At 40.1% G+C, this 19,269-nt stretch overlaps 1 protein-coding gene across 6 annotated transcripts in view; it reads right to left on the bottom strand.

Annotated features, from left to right (window-relative positions):
- CSDE1 (cold shock domain containing E1) overlaps positions 1 to 15,930 on the bottom strand; it is a 42,952-nt gene extending 27,022 nt beyond the window's left edge. For 5 of the 6 annotated variants that reach the window (XM_003933499.4, XM_003933497.4, XM_003933496.4 and 2 more), the window contains exons 1-2: positions 15,824 to 15,930; positions 7,632 to 8,018 (exon numbers count right to left, since the gene is read on the bottom strand). The gene's annotated coding sequence lies outside the window, so the exon portion shown is untranslated. Of the gene's footprint in view, positions 1 to 7,631; positions 8,019 to 11,972; positions 11,996 to 15,823 lie in introns of those variants that run through there. The other variant, XM_074381216.1, reaches the window with a different exon arrangement.
- Between the last annotated feature and the right edge of the window lie 3,339 nt (positions 15,931 to 19,269).

Raw genomic sequence — 19,269 nt, 5'->3', positions numbered from 1 at the left:
AATTGAGAACCATTATTCTACATCACTGAGTAACTTTCAAGTTGTGCTTCTTTCATGTTTGTTTATTTTTGAGACAAAGTCTCGCTCTGTCACCCAGGGCATATTTATTTATTTTTGAGACAGAGTCTCACCTTGTAGCCCAAGCTCACTGCAACCTCTGTTTCCCAGATTCCAGTAGATCCCCCTGCCTCAGCCTCCCAAGTAGCTGGGACTACAGGCATGCACCACACCCAGCTAATTTTGTATTTTTAGTGTAGACAGGTTTCACTATGTTGGCCAGGCTGTTCTCGAACTCCTGCCCTCAAGTGATTGCCCCCTCAGCCTCCCAAAGTGATGGGATTACAGGCATGAGCTACACTGTACCTGGCCTCATGTTTATAGTTCTGATTACTACTTAAACAAGGACACAATGACATGATCTGAAATATAATATCCCTGAAAGCTGCAAAAAACCCACATTCTCAAATCTGCAATCCTACCACACATCTCTGCAGGTAGGAGATAGAAATCCTTTTTCTCACCCAAAGGGAAAATGAACCAGAATCAGAAAGCATCAAAGGTAGCATTTTCTTTTAATACTCTGAATTGTTCCCCAACAAGAATGTTGGCATCTGGTTCTATTGTTTCACTCTCATCTCATCCCTGGACGAATACCAGAAGAGATGAAAAAGCTTTCCCCTTTCCCCAGAATCTCTGCTGATTAGAGCTCTCTTTTCCTAGCCTTTCTCCATTTGGAGGTGGCCTTTATTTTTCCAAAGGTAAACACATACCACTCAAACAACTTTAGGTAAGACATGTTAATACTTTTCAAATAATTCCTAATTTGGCTAAACTGTATTTTATGGCATTGCAAATTCTTTTTTTTTTTTTTTTTGAGACAAAGTTTCGCTGTTGTTGCCCAGGATGGATTTTCCTGCCTTAGCCTCCCCAGTAGCTGGTATTGCAGAGGTATGCACCACCACCCCCAGCTAATTTTGTATTTTTAGTAGAGACAGGGTTTTACCTTGTTGGTCAGGATGATCTAGAACTCCTAATCTCAGGTGATCCACTCACCTCAGCCTCCCAAAGTCCTGGGATTATAGGTGTAAGCTGCCACGCCCAGCAGCAAATTATTTTCTTTTTCGAGAGGGAGTCTTACTCTGTCACCAGGCTGGAGTGCAGTGGCACAATCGCAGCTCACTGCAATCTCTGCCTCCCAGGTTCAAGTAATTCTCCTGCCTCAGCCTCCCAAGTAGCTGAGATTATAGGTGCATGCCACCACACCCAGCTCCTATTTGTATTTTTAGTAAGACAGGGGTTCACCATGTTGGCCAGTACGGTCTTGATCTTCTGGCTCAGCTTCCCAAACTGCTGGGATTATAGGCGTGCACCACCACACCCAGCTCAAAATTATTTATCAACAGCATCAAAAAACTTGTAGGTATTTTACTATTAAACAAAATGGAAGTTATCACAAAAACAATTGCATAAAGTTAGAGGGCAAATGGAAGTAGATAATTCAACAGATCCTGGTTTATAAAAGACACCAACAAAGGTGGTGGTAGAAGGGGCCAGTAGGTAAATGTTATCTGGCTTTTTTATTAACAAGGAGAAAAAAATCCACAAGTTAGTTGTTTGCCTAAGAGCATATAAAAACATATTCAGATGAACTGAGTTAAATGTCTTAAAAAATATATTTAGGGCCGGGCACGGTGGCTCAAGCCTGTAATCCCAGCACTTCGGGAGGCCGAGGCGGGTGGATCACAAAGTCGAGAGACTGAGACCATCCTGGTCAACATGGTGAAACTCCGTCTCTACTAAAAATACAAAAAATTAGCTGGGCATGGTGGCACGTGCCTGTAATCCCAGCTACTCAGGAGGCTGAGGCAGGAGAATTGCTTGAACTCAGGAGGCGGAGGTTGCGGTGAGCTGCGCCATTGCACTCCAGCCTGGGTAACAAGAGCGAAACTCCGTCTCGGGGGAAAAAAAAAAAAAAAAAAATATATATATATATATATATTTTTAAAAACCAGCCAGGCTCCGTGGTTCACGCTTATAATCTGAACACTTTGAGAGGGTGAGGTGGGTGTATCGCCTGAGCCCAGGAATTTGAGACCAGCAGGGCACATGGCAAAACCCTATCTCTACAAAAAATACAAATGTTAGCTAAAATTAGCCAGATGCATATAGTCCCAGCTACTCAGAGGAGACTGGGGTGGGAGGACTAAGCCCAGGAGGTCAAGCTGTTATCCTGCCACTGCCACTGCACTCTACCTTGGGTGACAAAGTGAGACCCTGTTACAAAAAAAAAAAAAAAACAACAACAAAACCCAAACCACACAAACATACACACACACACACACACACACACACACACCCCAAATGTGTATATCTGTAAAATCTTTGCAAGAGGGAACTTTCTAGATTTGCACTCCAGCCTGGGTGACAGAGTGAGACCCTGTCTTAAAAAAAAAAAAAGACACCCCAAAACACATATACATAATACACACACATATACATACACACACACACGCACCCTGGATGTGTATACTTGTAAAATCTTTGCAAGGGGGAACTTTCTAGATTTGAAACCAATTGAAAAAAAATAACAAGGGACCGATACCTGATTACACAAAAAATCCAAGCTTTTAAACTCAAACCTAGGGGAAAAAGTATAAATACACCAGAGTAGTATTGACGATTCTAGGCAAATTAGTAGAATTAGATTACCAGAATATAGGATTCTTGAGGGGCAGGAACTTTCTATTCAAAGCTAAATCTCTAGATTTTAGATAAATGGTGCCTGGCACAGAGCAGGCACTCGTATGTGAAATTACTGAAAGATACTAAGTTAGCAAATAAATCACCCTTGAATATCAATCATTCAACTTTAAACACAAAAGCTCAAAACCTTAAACACTAAAAACTCTGAATTTTAGCAATAAAAAAATTCAGATAAAACAGATTAATACTTTCACATACCAAACCAGCAGAGACAAAAAATGTTAGATATTGAAAAAGTGAGCTAAGAATAACACATATACTTTTACGGTAGTAAACTGGTACAACCTTTCAGAAATGCAAGTTAGCAACATCTATTAAAATGTACAGATATTTTTCTTAATAACTGCACTGCAGAAAAGCTCTCCTGGGGAAATCTGTAATGTGAAAAAGCTTTATGCACAAGTATTCTTAACAAATGTATTTTTATAACAAATTCCTGGAAATAATCTAAAGTCTAACACACTTTATGGTTCAAGACGTCATTAGGAAATGAGACATAAGGTATTTATACAGTATGATTTCAAACGTATTTAAAGACCAGAAAATCTAATTTAATGTTCACAGATGAGAAAACACTTAGGCATCTTAAGGGCACGGAGCTAAAAATGGCAAATATGAAAATAGAATCCAGTTCTGATTCCATTCTTAACCAATGCATTATTCATTCAACCACAATTGAGTTCCTACAATGCATCAGCACTATTTTAGGTCCTACTCATATCACAGAAAACACAACAGACAAGTATGTTCAGCCTCATAAAGTTTAGACCTTCTACCCTTTTCTACATATTTACTTTTAAAATTGAAAAAGTCATTGACAAAATTAGTCACCCTTTAATAAAAGTAGAACTGGAACAAATCTCAGGTCAAATTTAAACTTCATTTCTAACCCAAGAAATCAACTAAAGTTCCTGAAAGAACACAGAGGTCAAAAGACTGGCTTTCAGTTGTGACTCTCAAGTGAAACTCTGAAAAACTCTGGGATTTACTCCTCAAAAGCAAAGTGGGAGCACCTAACTGGGAAGTTCCTTTGTTGGGGGAGGTGGAAATCTATGCTTTGTAATTTCTTATTACAGCATCTAAGCTGTTTTTCTCCCTAATTTGGTCTGCTTAGCTTCTACTGATTGTCAAAGAGCTGCTTTGAAAAAGGTAGCCTATTTCACCATAAGATCTTTAGAAAACCACTCTGTATTCTCAGTATGAATATATATTCCCTTGATTTCCACGGTTTCTTTTCAATTTTCTGAACACAACCTTTTTTCATACTAACTGCTGTCTTCTGAATAGGTTCTAAATAATTACGCATCAAAGTGCATTTCACTACTATTCTTATTGTACCCAACCAATACACAGTACTGAGTGATTACATCCCTTGATTCTGTAGACTGAAGTTTTATAATTTTGTATAACTAAAAAAATCCCCATCATTTCTTCACAAATCACATTAGCAAAATCAAGTTTTCTTTCAGTTCCTCTGTAATTGATCATTTGTTCCTAAAGAAAAAACTGTAACCTAATGCTTTTAGAACGCCTTCTGTTGGTTAATCTGGTATTCCAATTTGGTGACTAATTTAAAAAGTATCAGGCTCTGTGTAGTTTATCTTTTAATCATTTATTCTCCTACCTTAATACCTGTCTCACAGAGTTGTTGAGATAATTAAATGAGTTGCTTCATGTAAAAAGCCTAAAATAAGTGCTTACTTAGCACACAGGTACTCACATAACTACTTATTAGGTCTCCGGAAAAAAACAGGGCAAGAATAGCACCTGGCAGCATACACCTGAAGACGTCTCTCAAATCAGTTGGTTACTAACCTCTTAATTGTTATTCATCCAACATTTCTCCATATTGACCATTATGCTATCATGAGCTACTCTGTCAAGTTTTTTTATTCACTGGTTCTACGGTTTTTGCTAGGGATGAAAAACTCAATAGGTCCCACATCTGATTGAAAAATCAGGACATTTACAGTTCCTGTCACAGGGCTCTATTTAATTAACTACCATCACATACCTAAAAACTAGCACCCTAGCATCTACCAAGTAATCCTGTTATTTTCTCACTCATCTGGGGCTTCAGTTTTCTCTTGCTTTGCTAAGCAGGCAAATTACTGTATTTAGTAGAAAAAAACTAGAAGCACAACAGGAATTTCCTAGTTTGGCTTTTCTCCTGTCTTGTTACCTTTAGTCTACCTTGAGCAAATCATTCACCAAACAATTCATGTCTATTTTCGCATGTCAAACAAATGTTTTATAAGCCTTATTCTTTCTTGCCATTTTATGGCTAATTCCACCCTTCCATATAAATTTGTTCCCAATTATGTACAATTTTTACTGATTTTACAAACCCCCCTTTAAAAATCTGAGGTGTTCCATTGCATTACCAAATGTGTTTCCTCAACTGTGTGCCCCCTTTAACTGAACCATTTCACAACTGTACAGTCACGACTAATTTTCACAATACAAAGATCAGGCTAAACAAAAAGCATTTATTTTAATGTATACCGGTAGTTTTTAGTCGTTAAGGACTAATTCTGGTGCACAGTAAGGTCATCAACACTATTACACAATCCTTCAATAAATTGGAATTAAAGTCCTAAATGCTTCCTGAAATAGCAATGAAGCTTTTGTAAGTGAACGACCTATTTTCATTCTTCATTTCATTTGACCTCTGTAGCATTTAAAAAAATGTTTCCCATTGACTTCTTGAAATTATCTTACTTGGTGTTTCCTCCTGACTTCTACTTCTTTAAATGCTCTCTTCATTGGTGCTTCTTCCTTTATTACCTATAAACTGATGACTCCTTTCTGAATTCCTTTATGTCTACTAATTTTAGAAAATCTGGAAACTAAAGATTAAAAAGGAAAATTGCTCTTCATAATCTTACCCTCAAAGTTAACCACTGTTTAATATTCCATACTAGCATATTTCTTTCAACTTCAGATTGCTATCTAATGAATACAATATATTTCCACAATCATATTAATATTGATAAGTTGGCTGGGCGCAGTGGCTCAAGCCTGTAATCCCAGCACTTTGGGAGGCCGAGGTGGGTGGATCACAAGATCGAGAGATCGAGACCAACCTGGTCAACATGGTGAAACCCCGTCTCTACTAAAAATACAAAAAAATTAGCTGGGCATGGTGGCGTGTGCCTATAATCCCAGCTACTCAGGAGGCTGAGGCAGGAGAATTGCCTGAACCCAGGAGGCGGAGGTTGTGGTGAGCCGAGATCGCGCCATTGCACTCCAGCCTGGGTAACAAGAGCGAAACTCTATCTCAAAAAAAAAAAAAAAAAAAAAAAATATTGATAAGTTACTCTAACTTCCCTTTCCTATGAACAATGAAGGTTTCTAGCTTGGACAAATGGATTTGATAAACTCATTCTCTCCACATTTATCTTCAAATTTGGTTGGTCTTCCAAGTCAATTCTACTATCAGAATATCTAGCGCCTACCTTTTTCTCTACCTACACCCTAGCTTTTATCTTCCTTACGCTTGATCCACTGCTTTTGACAGGTCTTCCCAACATCAGTGTTTCCCTCAAAAGAATCACCATTTGTCTTTTTAAGGTACACTTTTGAATATTACTTTAAAATGTTAAGCAATAAACCTACCTTACTTTTGGGGGAGAAACCCCTTAAGCCCTTGCTTATAAATATCTGATGGCTCTCCTACAGAATAAAGACAAATGTATTGGGTCAAGCCTCCAGCGAACTTCCCTTTCATAACTCCAACAAAATTGTGTTTTCCACTTTGTTCATAATGGACAACTCAATATATTCCATGTACTTTCAGGTCTCCCTGAATCTGCTAATTCTGTTAACCTCTGTACCTCTACCAATGTCTCTTCTCCCTCTTAACAAAGTACTACTCACCTTCAAATATCCCTCTCTGTAGGCTTTCTTTACTCTTCTCCTTCCCTCCAAGGGAACAGCTTCAGTTATAGTCTTAATACTTTATAAATATCTTCTAGCCTATATTAAACTGTGATATTTTGTAATAAATTGTTCTAAATCTTAAGTCCATTAATATCTTATTCATTTGTTCTGTTTCAGCACTAGCAATGCCTAACAATATGGTAGGCATGTCAACTATTCACAAATATGCACCGTATATGTAGGTATGGATATAAAACAAGGTTCTTCTCACAAGAAGCTAACATTGAAGAGAGTAGAGAAAGAAACAGGTATCAGTACCAAATTTCACCAAAGTTTCAAAAACTTCCACAGAAAGACTAGATACACATTCTTATCAGAAATCCTAACTTCTAAATTGTACAAACAAAATTTCTCTAAGAGACCAGTAAGTCAAGAGAGACCAGCATGTATTAATATAATCTGATGTGAAAAATCTCGGTTTTGACCATAAATACTGTCCTTACCTAAGAAGAGACACTGGTGATACTTTTTACTACTTGAGAAAAGAAAAACTGTCTTCTGAGGCTGGGCATGGTGGCTCATGCCTGTGATCCCAGAACTTTGAGAGGCCGAGGCAGGTGGATCGCCTGAGGTCAGGAGTTCGAGACCAGCCTGGCCAACACAGTGAAACCCCGTCTCAACTAAAAATACAAAAAATTAGGTGGGCATGGTGGTGGGTGCCTGTAATTCCAGCTACTTGAGAAGCTGAGGCAGGAGAATTGCTTGAACCTGGGAGGCGGAGGCTGCAGTGAGCCGAGATAATGCCATGGCACTCTAGCCTGCACAACAAGAACGAAACTGTCTCAAAAAAAAAAAAAAAAAAAAAAAAGAAAAGAAAAAGAAAAGAAAAACTGGCTTCTGAATACCCTTAGAAAAGATTTTTATATTTCACCAAATAATCAGAAAACCCAGAATTACGAATTCTTAATAGGAAATTACAAACCTACCTCGCAGTGATAATCAAATATTGCACTTTCAGTAGTATTTGCTGATTCTTCTTTTTCAGCACACGTTTCAAAGGATGAAAGTTGCTAGTATTAAAAAAAAGAGCGAGAGAAAATGATCTACCAAGCTAATAAAGAATACAACTGCTGCTGCACCGGGCAATCTCACAGTACAGCACTGAAGAAAACAAAGACTACTAGCAGCGTTGGGAAGTGCTCTTTCAAAGCTGTTGAGTAGGCACAAACTTCTTGTTTCAGATCAAGTGTTGTGTCTTCAACTTAAGTGTACTCTTCTTTGGTCTTGTTAGTTGTTACGAGGTTTGTTCCTTGCCTGATCTGAACTTGAAGCAGCAGTTTCAGGTGGTAAAGTCTGTTCTGTTACACTTCATACTAGAGGTAAAAAATGGAGACATTAAGTATAACATATAAAATAATCAGGGACAGTGGGTGAGAAGAGGGACAAACTCATTTCATTAACTTAGACTCATAGATCATGCAAGTAATGCAGAAAACTTGGAAGCACACTCATGTAATATTATTTACAGCAATCTCTCAATTACTACAACAACCTCCTCCTTTGGTATCTCATACCCAAGACCTCAAATTATTCCATAGTCTTTATTGACCTCTTCCCCCAAATAAGCTCAGTTACATGGCATAATATTTAATTTAATACAAGTATTTTGTAAGGATCTAGCTCTGTGGAAAACATAAAAGTTTCTGCTATGAGAGCACAGACAATCTTGCTGAGAACCAAGATTTACACATGAAAAAAAAAAAAAAAAAAAAAAACAGAGGATAGGACAAAATGCCAAAAATTGTTTTGCTCAATTAGTATCTAGGTACCTATTATGTCACAGATTATCTAGAAATACTTTTTTTTTTTTTTTTTGAGACGGAGTTTCGCTCGTTACCCAGGCTGGAGTGCAATGGTGCAATCTCGGCTCACTGCAACCTCCACCTCCTGGGTTCAGGCAATTCTCCTGCCTCAGCCTCCTGAGTAGCTGGGACTACAGGCACGCGCCACCATGCCCAGCTAATTTTTGTATTTTTAGTAGAGACGGGGTTTCACCATGTTGACCAGGATGGTCTCGATCTCTTGACCTCGTGATCCACCCGCCTCGGGCTCCCAAAGTGCTGGGATTACAGGCATGAGCCACCGCGCCTGGCCAATACTACATATTTTTTATTCACAACTGCATGTACATCAAAGCAACATGGTAAGCACAAAGAAGGCTTTTAAATAAGAAGTGGAATTTGAACTGAACCTAGAAAATCAGGAAGAATTCTAAGAGAAAGAAAATAGCTGCCGGGCGCGGTGGCTCAAGCCTGTAATCCCAGCACTTTGGGAGGCCGAGGCGGGTGGATCACGAGGTCAAGAGATCGAGACCATCCTGGTCAACATGGTGAAACCCCGTCTCTACTAAAAATACAAAAAATTAGCTGGGCATGGTGGCACATGCCTGTAATCCCAGCTACTCAGGAGGCTGAGGCAGGAGAATCGCCTGAACCCAGGAGGCGGAGGTTGCGGTGAGCCAAGATCGCGCCATCGCACTCCAGCCTGGGTAACAAGAAACTCCGTCTCAAAAAAAAAAAAAAAAAAAAAAAAAAAGAAAATAGCTGAGTATTCTATGTATGAAATAGCACATAAGCCAAGCCAGAATATGCCACTAAATTCTAAGTTTCTTCAGAGCAGCGACCATGCATTATATCATTTTCTAAGCCCAGCATCAAGTGAAGTCTTCTGCATGAATGCCTGTGGCAACACGTGTGGCTTGTTGTTTCAGAGGAAAATCAACAGGCTAGCCTGGCTAAGAAATAGGATATATGGTGTGATAGGTGTAGTGGAGCCAGATTATGAAACATTTCAACTTTATGTAACAGGAAATAGTGCCTTAGTTTTTGATAAAAATGGTATAATGTCTTGAAATCCTATAGGAGATGACTTAGTGAACAAACAAATCTCATTTGCACTGCTGCAGTAAATAGATGAGAAATGTCTACAGAAGAGCAATGTTTTATCAGTAAAAATCAGATTTCTGCTTTATATTAGTTATAAAATAAACAATTATTTTGCACTGACTCCAATGCTAACAAAATGGTGTTAATGAAAATTACTTCTATGAGAAGACAAAGGTGGACATGCTGAGAAATGGGTAATATATTTGAAAACATCAGAAGAATGACTATCAGGTGACAAGTCAGAGTTGACGAAATAGCTCAGGAGCCTAAAGCCAATCACCGGTACTAGTAAATACCACGGACAAGTTGTTTAATCTCTCTAGGTTTCATTTTCCTCATATGCAAAATAAAAATTCAGTAAAAGCTAATCTGGCCATTTTTTATTATCTAACATCCCATGACTTTATATTGTTCATTCAAATACCAAATGTTACACTTGTCTGATCATTCCACTTTACTTAGATCATTCTCCTATTATCCAGACTAGTTTAGGGTAATGATGCTCAAATATTTGGGAAGCATTAATGTAATACCTATGCCCAGCCCCGACATATAACTGGTTTGAGGTAGGACCACTTCTTTAATTATCTTGATTCTTCCCCTCTCCATCTCCACACCCAATGAAGTTGTATTAGTATTTCCTTCAAGATATCTTTTGTATTCATTTCTTGTCCTACTAAGTGACATACTTTAGCTCAGGTGTCTAATATAACTGTCAACTTGCAGTGTCCACACTTTCCATTTCCTGTCACATACCACCACCAGACTATCAAAAACTAGAATTTTGGCCAGGTGAGACAGTTCACACCTGTAATCCCAGCACTTCTGGAGGCCTTGGTGGGAGAACTGCTTGAGCCCAGGAGCTCAAGACCAGCCTAGGCAACATGGAGAAACCCCACCTCTACTAAAAATGCAAAAAAATTAGCCAGGCGTGATGGTATACACCTGTAGACCCAGCTACTTGGGACCAGGAAGTCAAGGCTGCAGCAAGCCAAGATAGTGACACTGCACTCCAGCCTGGGCGACAGACAGATCAGAATCTTGTCTCGAAAAACAAAAACCCTCCAATTTTATCTCTCATCTCCCCTGCCAAACATCTTCAGTTATTTTTCCAGCATTCTAGATGGGAAGTTTTTAATCCTGGCTAACCATCCACCTAAAAAACCTTATACAAACAAAAACCAACAAAATCAAAGCCTGAGTCCCATACAGAGATTCTAAATTTAACTACACTAGGTTAGGTGCCAGGCGTTGTTATCTCCCCTCACCCCCTGCCCCGGGTGTTTCCAACTTCCAGCCAGGATTAAGTACTACTATTCAGGTGTCTCTATTCTACCTTCCATCTTTACTCTCTATTGTGTTCCGGTTCCCCCAAAAGTCCATTCCCTCGCCTAATCCTTAACACAACTCTTGGGAGATCTCTGTTCTAGCTTCTTTGCTTATATGGGTCTTCCCACAAAAAAATACAATGCTGTGATCTTCAAGGTGACAAAAAAGCCTTTCTTGACCATTCCAACAGACTCATTTATTACCTTAATTCCCACTAATGAATGGGGCAGTAACATCCGCTGCCTGCATCAAGCAATTTGCACCAACAAAGTCTTGTACTGTTTACTTCAAATTTTTATTTATCTTGTTCCTCCAACTCTATTCAAATTTCTGAGAGGCAAACTCAAATTTCTTTATCACAGCTCCCTTTAGCACCTAATCCAGTGCTGCCATAAACAATCAAATCAAAAAGGTAGTTAATCCATGAGTAAAAGCACCCAATTCAAGTGTAAACAGTTATATCAATTTTAATTGTATAAAGTTTTAATTATCCAATCGAGAAATAATCTCTTCTTTAAAAAATACAGACTGTATATTGGTTTTATCTTAATACTTTTGGTCTATTTATGAACCCAAAGAACTCAAGATGGAGAAAACAAGTTATCCTGAAAAATCTGAACTGGATTAACCCACTCCAGGTTGTTGTATTATATTAAGAACTGTCAAGTCTATGATTCGGTAATACAAAAAAAAAAAAAAAAGATTTCTGGACTTGAAACCAGTCTGGAGTATTGCAGGGCCATTCCTAGGCACTAATCAGGTCTATCAGGAGCTATTAAAGCTCAAATAAATCTACCAATAATTTACTGGCTAAATTAACATCTTCACATCTATGAAATTTTTATAGTTAACTCAATAAAACTTCAAGGTATTGGTCAGGCATTTTAATACAAATGGCTATCCACTCATGCCCGGATTAACATTTATTGGTGATACAAATCACCTCTTTTGCCTTAACCCTATGAACGTAAGTGTATCTCCTCCATCTCCCTAAAAGCTTGAAACTTAAGTCACATGAAACACTGGGTACTGCGTTGGGGCAGTGGCTCTCACCTGTAATTCCCAGCACTGTGGCAGGCTGAGGTGGGAGGATCGCTTGAGACCACCCTGGGCAACATGGTTAGACACTGTATCTACAAAAAAATTTTACAAATAATAAACTCACTGGGTGTGGTGGCACGTACCTGTAGTGCCAGCTACTCCGGAGGCTGGGGCAGGAGGACTGCTTGAGCCCAGGAGTTTGATGCTACAGTGAGCTATGATTGTGCCACTGCACTCCTGCCTGGGCGACAGAGGAAGTCACCAACACAAAACAATCGCCCCCACAAACCTACCATAGGGTACCAATAAAAACACCAGGGAACAATTTAAATGTGTATCTGAGAATCTCCCAGACTGCTAAGTAATCAACTCCTTTTCCCTTGCTCAGCATGGAAATAATATTATTAATCACTACAATCTCTACTTCCTGGGTTCAAGCAATTCTTCTGCCTCAGCCTCCCAAATAGCTGGGACTACAGGTGTGCGTTACCACACCTGGCTAATGTTTGTTATTTTTAGGAGAGATGGGGTTTCACCATGTTGGCCAGGCTGGTCTCAAACTCCTGACCTCAAGTGATCCATCCGCCTCAGCCTCCCAAAGTGTTGGGATTACAGGCGTGAGCTACCATGCCTGGCAACCACCTCTTTTATATCATGTCTTCCTCAGTTGGTTGTTTTACCTCAAAGGCCTAGCAGAAACCATGGCATAGTAGGCAATAAATCAATACAGGTTAAACCAGGCGTCCCCAAACTTTTTACACAGGGGGCCGTTCACTGTCCCTCAGACCGTTGGAGGGCCGCCACATACTGTGCTCCTCTCACTGACCACCAATGAAAGAGGTACCCCTTCCTGAAGTGCAGGGGGGGGCTGGATAAATGGCCTCAGGGGGACGCATGCGGCCCTCAGGCCGTAGTTTGGGGATGCCTGCTCTAGACACATCAGAAAACAACACAGACCAGCAGTGTCCAATAGAAATACGGTGCAAACCACATGTGTAATTTTAATTCTAGTAACCATACTACAGTCCAAAGAAACAGATGGAAATTTAATGTCTTATTTAACCAATTATATCCAAAATGTTACTCTCCACAGGCAATCAATGTAAAAAATTCAGATTTTTACATTCCTTGAAATCCAATGTTACTATACAATGACAGCACATTTCAATTCAAACTAGTCACACTTCAAGTGCACAACAGCCACCCAAGGCTGGCAGCTATCATGTTCCACAGAGTAGGTACAAACTGAGCAGGGGTATAAAAAAGCACTACTGTGCCAATTAAAGCAACAGAAAATGTAAAGCTACTGAACAAAGATTTTCACTAATAAAAGTAGGCAGTATCTAGCATAGATGCTTGTTGTTACTAATTTGGAGAAGTAGAAGTGCAAATAACTGGTATGTAATGGTTTTAGCTGCAAATCAACGGATAGCTTACATGTGCAACAAAGGGAAATTGATGATCAATTTATTTTCAGCCACACACTAATGTTTTACCTCAGCATAAAAGGACATTAAAATATTAAACACTTTTGTGTTGTTTTTAACTAGGCACCCACACATGCAAGTGGAAAACACTCTAATATAAAAACAAAGGAATTTTTAAAATCCTCACGGAGCCGAAGGGATTTAACAAGTCACTCTCACCACAGCAGTTTCACCACTTAAGACAGTCTAGCTTACAAAATAGGTCTCAAAGTGCTTCCTCTTCTGTTTTCTGAAAAGACAAAGCTAAGAAAGCACATCAATTCGTTGTTTACTTAACAAGATCAAGATTTTTATCTCATTTTGCAATACCGTTCTGAAATGCAACTCCTCAAAAATCTGTCCAAAAGAACATCAGTCCAAAATTTCCATGTTTTAACTACTTTGTCGAAAGTATGCCTCTCACGTCAAGAGACTTAGCGCCACTGAACTGTAACACTAAATTTTATGTTATATATACTCCAGAATAATTTGATATTTTAGCATTTTGTTTGTTTAAAACAAAACTCGATGGCCCTACACGATGCGTCTTCAGGTTGGGGGGGAGGTGAAGAAGGGGGTAGGGGTTAAAGCAAGACTGCAGGTCAACTTTCACACTTTCAATTTTGATTTATTGGGACTTCACTCGATTTTCAACCACACTCGCTAAAGGTCACACTTAAGTCAAAACTTATTTACAAAAAAAGAAAACCTATCTTCTGTGCCTCAAATACTTTAGTTTTCAACTCAGCTGCTATAAATACTCATCTCGATGATAAACATCCAGAGCAGCTGCAAAACCACTCAAACTATTACCTTCTCTTATTTTAGTCCTAGGGCTAAAACGAAACAAAAAGGCCAAATGTTTATCTAGGTTTTATGACTGAGGTAAATGCCTATTCAAGTATATAAACCCCATCCTTACCTACACCAAATATATCCATTATTGGTTACTACCAAAAGAACACCAAAGTATGTGTTCAATGTAGTATCAAGAATGTTTCTAGCTCAAAATGAAAATTACTCAGCATTTTAGTATAGAGTAGCTTATACTTGTGGGCTATAATTTGAAACCCGTATTTTAAAAAAGTAGGTTAGCAGCAATGGCTGAGAACTGCCAGCTCATACCAGCCTGATGAAAATTTAAGTCTCTCAAAAAGATTTAACTACCACAGGGCCTTTGAGCATTCTCCCCCTCTCTCTGCCCTGTCTCTCAACTGTTTAAAGAGCACCATATTCTTTCACTGAACAAGTAAATTAACTTGCCCGACAACGTTCAGTTTGTCTTTGCAGACTGAAGCCTGTTTCAGTGAGCGTTCTCCGCCTCACCTGTGAATTAAGCAAGACAGCTGCCATCTGGATGTTTCTAAGGGAAAACCTTAAAGCAAAAGAACCTTGGCACTAAGATTTCGTCCTGATGAAACACCATAGTGAAAATTTCAAGCTGTCTCCGACGGGGGAACTCTAAAAAATTTTACACAGAATGACGAAGCTAGGCCGTTCATTGCACAATGTGGGCCAGGCGCTGACACCGTGAGAGCTAGAGGAGGTGGAAGGGAGGACACCACTCAGTTTTCAAGGAGTACGCCCTTTCCGCAAGATAGAGGGGTGGGAGCCACGTGCCTAAAAGATTAGGGACTGGCTCCCTTTCTCAAGACGCCGAAGAGACGATGAGGGGAAAGCTGGGTGCTGAGACCCAGCTCTAGGTGACTGGAGTAATGATGTCAATTCCGCCACGCTACTATGCCAGATGTGGCTGGGGAAAGGTGTCTTTAAGCACTTCCCCTAGGTATCTAGATGGAGCAGGGTCTCAGTCTATACACAAAGAAGGCGCCACTGACGCAGTGCGCTCTGGCACTGGTAGTCAAGCAGGTAACGGCCACAAAACTATAGGGTCCAGAGTCAAGAGTAGGCCCCTCTTCTCGGTCTCTGGCTCTTCCAACCTCACACAAAGGACCGCGCCACCACCCCCTCGCCCCGCCCGCCGGGACATGTAGTTCCCGTTTCCCCAGCCAAGCCGCAGAGGGCGAAGCAGCCAGACTACAGCTCCCAGTAGCCTCCGCGCCCGAGCCCCGCACCCTCTGCCTCCATCTTGGCTGCGGCTGGAGCCTCCATTTTCGCTCCCTCCCCCCACTTTAGTCACCACCACCACTAACACCACGCGCAGCCGGCTGGCCTCAACTCCTCGTTTCAGCTCTGTGACCTGACGTGAGGCCCAGGCGGTTGAACGGGAGACGTATGAAAAAGCCCAGGGTAGAGAATCAGGGTGCCTTCTTCCCTACCTAGAGCTCTACGAGTGTCCACCTTGACTCAGAAGGTTTTCCCCTTAGCTTTGGTCTTATCATCAGCCCTTCCCCTGAGTTCTTGCTACCCTCAGTTGGACCTTGAGGTCGTACTCACCCCAACAGCTCAGCGCCCCCTCTCCAGCGCCGCCATAAGCAGCACGGCCCGGTACGTAGGAATAAATCTCGCTTCTCTCGCGAGAGTTGGGGGACTCCGAGCGCGTGCACGAGAAGGGGCGGGGTGAAGCCTACTCTTAATACGCTTGCGCAGCAGGGCTGAGTGACGCCAAGCAGTTTACTGCACTTAACCACAACCAACATGGTGTCTGCATTCCCTTACATTCCTACTTGGGTGTGCTGCGGGAAGCAATCTTGGTGTTTACTGACTCCTCCTGGACACCAGGGGTGGTGGGTGGCTTTAGGCGTATTTAGTCTGGGCGTTTGAATACGTTTTAGCCCACAATAACGGGGTAAACCTCGAGGGCGAACAATTCTGAGGGCATATCCAGGAGTCACAAAAAATGATTTCTCTTTTCCCAGCAAAAATCCGGAAGGGCCTCATACCCGTTTATTCTCATAGTACAAGCATTCTTTCTTCCGTCTACTACATTAGACGAATTTCGTTAGTATAGAGTCAGCTTTTTAGCAAGGTAGTTTGGAAATCTAAATGAGACCTTTGCCTTCCATAAACAACATTGCAACAGATGCACAAGAGTGAGCAAGACTGCATAATCACTCAACAAAAAGAAACAAATTCAGTCAATTGACCTTTCTAGTTACCAAAGATATTCCTATTGTATCAGGTAACCAAAGGGGGTGAATCATTAATTAAAAGATTTAAACCAGAGCAAAGAGATGATTCATCCAATGGGGGAGGAGGGAAGGAAGAAAATTGGTAATTATGACCACAGAAAGTTCAGTGGATTATCCCTTGCCAGACAGTAGAGCATGCTCTTCTGGTGAGAGAAATGCTTTTCCCAGATTCAATGCTTCTGTTTTCATAGATTCAGTGGCTCTCTCACTAGACAGTATTGGATAAATAATGAGCAGCCAGTCTCCTGAGAGTTCGTCTACCCACTTTTTGCTTACAACACATTTATTTGACATGTTGTACGTGTAATCACGGGGAAGTATAAAGTTGTAAAGAAAAGCAGATATAGTCTTGTCCTCAGGGAACTTTCAGCCTAGCATCATTAATGATCATAAAAACAAATCTAAACATACACTTTGAAATAAGTGCAATGAAGGAAAGATAACCTCCATTTCAAACCTCTTGAATTCTAACAGGAAACGGTGTCGCATTTCTGTTCAAAAATTTCCTCTCCAACTTTGTTGCTGGTGTCCAGTCCCATGCATGACACCTCAAAGCCCCTTTGCTGTCTTTGATGACTTCCCACACTTTCCTCAGCACAAATATTTGCTTCATTTTCAATGCTTTCATAGTTCACGCTATTGTTAATTATTAGTTTTTATTAGGTAGTAATACAACAGCACAAAGCTATGACATTCATCTTTGCATCCCTGGTTGCTGATGGTGCCTGGTCTCGACAATTCTCCAAAGCTTGTTGAATAAATAGCACTGACAACAGTATGAGAAGTTGTTAGAAATTGGAATGTTTTCCTGGGAAAGTGTAGAATATAAATATTTCCTTTCTTTCTTTCTTTCTTTTTTTTTTTTTTTCCGAGACAGCGTTTTGCTCTTGCTGCCCAGGCTGGAGTGCAATGGCGCAATATCGGCTGAACCTCCGCCTCCCAGGTTCAAGCGATTCTCCTGCCTTAGCCTCCCAGGTAGCTAGGATTACAGGCATGTGCCACCACACCTGGCTAATTTTGTGTTTTTAGTAGAGACGGGGGTTTCTCCGTGTTGGTCAGGCTGGTCTCGAACTCGCTATCTCAGGTGATCCACCTGCCTTAGCCTTCCAAAGTGCTGGGATTGCAGGCGTGAGCCACCACACCCAACCCAGAATGTAAAGATTTCAAACCAGGTGTTTTGTTCACTTTTCCCAGTTCTTAAATCGAGATCGCCCCTTCCTGCAACACAGCTGGTCTGTATATTCTAACCTTATGTTAGAGAGAAACTGTTCCAGGCTCTTGCACTAGACATGAGGTCATGTGAAACTGAAAAGTAATTCTACTTTTAGCATACATTCTTACATATCATAGCAATAGGGAATGTAAAAAAAAAAAAATAGTCTTATTAAATTCTGTCAATACAATTACTATTGATAAGAAAGGATAAAGCCTTGATTTCTACCATTACATACAGCTTCTGAAGACCTTCTTAAATTATATGATCATTTCATCATCATCATTCTGAATATATCCCAATTGCCTTTAAATTCCTTTAAATTTTTTAAAAACTCCTCCTTGTTCCAAAATTAGTATCAATTTACAGTGAACACAAAATGCAAATCTGTATAAATCCAGAAATATACATTTTAGCTTCTAATATATTAAAGAAAGTAACAGGTGGAGCAATTTGCTGTAAATCACAAGTTAAAATGATTTACTCTTTCTACAAATAAAACCCATAAATAGAGGTAGGTTTCATTTTTAGATCACTACATAATGATTTCTTTTTACAGATGAATTTTGAAATCAAATCAAAAACTGAAAAAAATGAGTGGTTATCTTTTTTATGTTGTTTTTTTAAATTAAATCAGAAACTTGTTAAATCGCTTTGGAAAACCATCTCCCATACAACAGGGTGACATGGATTTTGGGAAGATAGTCTGTTAAGGAACCATCAGAAAAAAAAATTTTTGAGAAATTATTTTTAGTTATTCACCATAGTTACTTTTCTACTCTGAGAAACTTTTTTTTTTTTTTTTTGAGACAGAGTTTCGCTCTTGTTACCCAGGCTGGAGTGCAATGGCGCGATCTCGGCTCACTGCAACCTCCGCTTCCGGGGTTCAGGCAATTCTCCTGCCTCAGCCTCCTGAGTAGCTGGGATTACAGGCACGTGCCACCATGCCCAGCTAATTTTTTGTACTTTTAGTAGAGACGGGGTTTCACCATGTTGACCAGGATGGTCTCGATCTCTCGACCTCATGATCCACCCGCCTCGGCCTCCCAAAGTGCTAGGATTACAGGCTTGAGCCACCGCGCCCGGCCTACTCTGAGAAACTTAAACAACGAAATTGATAATGGTTGTGTGTTTTTTCCCTCTACAATCATCAATAAGCGCATTATCTCTGAAGTCCACTTTAGAATCAAAAGTAAGCATTTAAGCATTTCTTACAGTTTGTAAGGTTTTCTTGAGCAGTAGTGGTTGAGATTTTTGTCATTTCTCTGTTGAATGAGAAAAATTAGGTCAATGTAGAGCTTTTTAAACATTTAAATAAGGCTAAATTTATCCCAGATTTTAAGAGTTGTTTTTATTCTGACAGTATGTCCTTCCTATTTAGGAAAGCTAAAGAGGATCTTCTTTTATAAAATTATGATAGGCTGTGTACGGTGGCTCACACCTGTAATCTCTGACTTTAGAAGCTGAGATGGGAGGATCACTTGAGCTCAGGAGTTCCAGACCAGCCGGGACAATGTGGAGAAACCCTGTCCTTACAA

Source organism: Saimiri boliviensis, chromosome 11, assembly GCF_048565385.1.
Source record: "Saimiri boliviensis isolate mSaiBol1 chromosome 11, mSaiBol1.pri, whole genome shotgun sequence".
Classification (NCBI taxonomy): domain Eukaryota; kingdom Metazoa; phylum Chordata; class Mammalia; order Primates; family Cebidae; genus Saimiri; species Saimiri boliviensis.
This window is presented reverse-complemented; position numbering and strand designations above follow the sequence as displayed.